This window comes from Heliconius melpomene, chromosome 1 (assembly GCF_056956725.1).
Source record: "Heliconius melpomene rosina isolate 202511_hmr_F chromosome 1, ASM5695672v1, whole genome shotgun sequence".
NCBI classification, from domain to species: domain Eukaryota; kingdom Metazoa; phylum Arthropoda; class Insecta; order Lepidoptera; family Nymphalidae; genus Heliconius; species Heliconius melpomene.
In genome coordinates this window covers 7,136,682-7,141,154 of record NC_140389.1, presented here as the reverse complement: position 1 = coordinate 7,141,154, position 4,473 = coordinate 7,136,682, and the positions used below count along the sequence as shown (strand labels likewise).

Genomic DNA, 4,473 nt, shown 5'->3' with positions numbered 1-4,473 from the left:
CCGTACGTACCGGCGCCACAGCAGAAGGGTAAGTAAAAAACACATGATTTCTCAAAGGGGTGTTTGTCAGCGGGTATGGGACGCACGAGTTAAGTTTTTGACCGGGATACCTTCGGCGACGTGACACGAATTGTACACTTGCCTCAAGTTGTAGGCTAAATGCTGTTTTTTTTGTTATTATTAACTGTAAGTCCTTTATGTTAACTTTAAGAAGTTTAAAATTTTGGTGAATGGATAAAAACATTGTTTCACTCTGTATCCCACATAGAGCAGGTTAGGCAAAGAGACCTCAAACCTAGAGAGCCTAGTGATAAGACACTCCACTAGTCACACTGCAAAATCTTAGAAACATTCCATATTGAGCTTGGTTGATAAAACTAGATGCCACTTTGTGTCTTGTTGGCAAAGCTTGGAACAGTTCCGTCCTCCGTGGGAATCGAATCTACAACCGTCGCCTTTACAGTGAGATTTTCTCAGTCAATCCCTAGGTACAATTCGTGTATTTGGTTATAATAACAATATTAAATTTTGTAATTTGTAATGTAATCTTCTTTCTACCCTGCAAGAAAGAACGACATACAGCAAAAGAAATTAAGACTCAAGAAATTTTATTCAAACTCAAGAATTACATATAAAAATAGTTTCAGGAAGTCTATAACTCGCTCCAGTGGTGGCGAGTATGTTTTTTTGCTCCGATGATTTTCAGCGAGATCTCTTGTTGATCTGAGAACGGCAAATTTTTGGCCACTACGTGATCAAATTCTATAATATTTTAGGTTAGGTTTATCCCTATTCGTTATGCGTTATGTGTTAACATGGACCTTCTGTTAGTATATAATTGTATGTACCTTCAACAAGACTTATAATTTACCTAGAGTACCTATAGATTTTTTTTCTTTTTTATTTTGCAAAAATATATAGGCAGAGGGAACCTTCGAACCTAGCATGGCGGTACTCAACGCTGCGCTCTTCCTCGTTATCAGAACGAAAAAATGCCAAGAACATACAATAAAAATAAAAAATATATAGCTCAGAGCAAGGGTTCATGCTTCATGCCATCGATGACCATCTTATAGGTACGTGTTGTGAGAATTCCCTCATCAGGTTAGGTACTAATTTCCAGGATATATTTAATTATGAAAAAGAGGAGGCCAGTGGCGTTGTGGTCTCGATCCCCACTCGAGGAAATTAAATATTTATTTAAATTTATATTTTCATTTCTTCTCTCTGGTGTCGAGGCAAAGTGTGGCGTTGAGGTCCACCACTCAACACGCTATGCTTGCAGAATTCGACGGAAAGTGGGGAACGGAGTAGGTTACCTCTGTCTACCTTGCTACGTGTTATATACAGCGTGATGTTTAAATCTTAATATTTTTTGCTTCGCGCTGTATTCCACAATCTAGCATCATATATTATAGCCAAAACCTATTTGACCTACAAAAGTCCTATAATTCAAGTTTTGATAGGAAATATAGACACATAAATGTCTATAATAATCGGGGCGGGATCTATAAGATTTTTCGATCAAACCACTTCACGCTTGACCGAACGGGTATTAGGCTTTGACAGGCGATAGTGCCTTTTGCCGGCCGTATACGTTTGGCCTTATTTAAATTTCGTTTCATATTTTAGTTATATCGATAATCGAATAAATACGAATTGAGAAATATACTTACGTTTATATTAGGTACCCACATATTTTTTTTGGTTCACCATGTATTCCGTGTATAGCAAGACTAGCGGACGTGCGCAGCTTCGCTTGCTTATTTAGGGGTGAATTCTAATAAACCACGAAACATATGTTCAATGAAATATTTTTAAGAGTCTAAGTTTCAAGTTTTATAAAAATCGGTGGCGATTTAAAGATTTTTCTATACAAACTTTCAACCCCTTATTTGCACCCTTAGGGGGTGAATTCTAAAAAATGATGAAACACGTGTTCAATGAAATTATTTAAAAAGCCTGAATTTTAAATTTTATAAAAATTGGTGCAGATTTAAAACTTTTTCCATACAAACTTTCAGCCCCTATTTCACCCCTTTAGGGTTAAAATTTTTCAAAATCCCTTCTTAGTGGATGTCCAGATTACGAAAGTAAACATCTGTCCAAATTTCACGTTTCTACCTTCAGCGGTTACGGCTGTGCGTGCGTCTTACCTCAGTCAGTGAGGACCAGTCCTTTTATATATATAGATAGGCAGAGGAAACCTATTGTTAAGACACTCCGTTACCCATATACCTACCACCTAATTTTTAAGGCATCGCATTGTGTGTTGACACCGGGCTTTGTCTTGTTACCAGAACAAAGAAATAATGAAATTACTCATTACCTCGAATGGGAATAGAACCCAAACATTTTAACGGATAGACGCTGTATCATCATTCGTTATCTCAGTAATTGATTACAACGCCCAGCCGAAACTAGTTTTTAAAATTATTTAATAAGGCGCATTTTAATTCTTGGACTGCTGGAGATGAATTTAAAAAAAATAATAAATAAATATTTTAGTTGTACCGCCATCTGTACACTCATTATTGTACTATTCAAGCAATATATATATTACTTGTATGAGTAGTAAGTCGTTTGTATTGATACACATAGATGGCGCTAATCTTAATACAATTTTAGCCATTATTTACCCTAACCATGTGGTTTTGCAATTTTGCAAATATTTAGGTCTTTTGAAGAGCGTAAAAAAAGTAAATGTAAGCGGAGCTCAAAGTAGGTAAAATATTACTATAGTATAGTATAGTAGTATAGTATAGTAGTATAGTAGGTAAATATCGTCGTTTTCATAAATATATGCCTAGTTTGAAATTTAAACTATTAGGAAAAAATATATATTTTTTGATTTCTAGTGGTTGCTTTTTGCCATCAATTTATTCTATTCGTCTAATAGTATTAACAAGCCGTCGTTACATCGAAGGTTAATACAAAAGGTAGGTATCAAAAGGTTCATTAATTAGCGTGCCGTGGAGCGCAAAACTAAAGTACAAAAACAAAATAAAAACTTTTTGATTATTTTTGGCGAGTCTACGTATGTTAAATAAAAATGAAACAACGAATAAATATGAATATTTTTCATTTTAAATTTAGATTTGAGCATCCATCGATATAGTAGGTAACTTTTAGGTGAAAATGTAGATATTATTATGTATTAAAATTAACATTCTTATTAATAAAAATATTTTCAATAGCAGTCAGAATTAATTGTCTTTCTTTCTTACTATTAAGATGGAAGTCATAAAAAAAACTGTATGTTTTACAAAAATAGAACATTCTCACAGAAAAACCGACCGTGACAGGACTCGAACCTGCAATCTTCGGATCCGAAGTCCGACGCCTTATCCATTAGGCCACACGGTCCTTGCGAAATATTGTGGAAAGTTAACATTAGTAACCATTATTATCGATTTTTCTTTTATTCACGTAATTTCTAAGGAATTATAATAAAATCAAATAAGTATTATTTTGTAAATTGTTATTTATAACTTAAAATAAAAGGTTTTGTAAGAATTTGACTACTATTTGATATATATTTTTTCATATTACTAATAAAAAAATATTTATTTTTTGATGTATTTTTAAAATTTATCTTAATGATTACATATTTTTTTTAAAAAATCTTAAAAATATACGGAGTAAATATTATATTTACTATATATTATATTTATAATATTGATATACTGATAATATATAGCACTGCCATCTATACAACAATAGTATAACCATATCGTAATAATGTCGTGTATGACGTCACTTTATTAAACGGTTGTTTTTTTTATTTTACATCAGACGTATTATATTATTTAAATAAGAGTTTACTTTTAATTTTGCAATACGTTTAAAGATTATTTTTATACAAAGCAGTACAGTAATACAGTAAAGCAAATTAAATATTATAAAAAATATTTTAAATTATAAAAAATTTTTCTTAGTGCTGCCATCTATGCAGCAATAATATAACTATAACCTAATAAGTCTTGCATACGAAGTTACGTTATAGCTGTTTTCTACGATTTCTTCATAGATGCTGTTGACAGTAAATTTTAATTATAATGTCATTTAATATCAAGATTTTTTCAAAATAATGAGTATAATACCTAAAATTTTTTAGGTATTATACTCATTATTATACATATTATAAACACGTATTTTACAAATTATAATTTGTGTTCTTTTTTTATTTTTATTTTAATTTAAAAGCAATGGATTAGATTTATTACAAGATTGAGGGTTTTGATCACAGCTTATTTTCAAAACACACAAAATAAAAAAAAATAGAAAAAAAATCGGTTAGCCTAAAAAAATGTTGGCATGCATCATGCATCAATGCACGTATCAATGACCGCTACCTATTTATTTTATTGCAATTATTTTCTTCAAACGTTCAATTAAAAACGCAGTAACTACCTATAACTATCAAAATAATTTAAATGCGAGCATTTACGATTAACCGATTCAGTTAAATTT

The 4,473-nt window shown here is 31.5% G+C and overlaps 1 non-coding gene across 1 annotated transcript; it reads right to left on the bottom strand.

Moving 5' to 3' along the window:
* Positions 1-3,293: 3,293 nt before the first annotated feature.
* On the bottom strand, positions 3,294-3,366 carry TRNAR-UCG (transfer RNA arginine (anticodon UCG)). Its single transcript has one exon. It is a non-coding gene; the product is annotated as a tRNA-Arg (tRNA).
* Between the last annotated feature and the right edge of the window lie 1,107 nt (positions 3,367-4,473).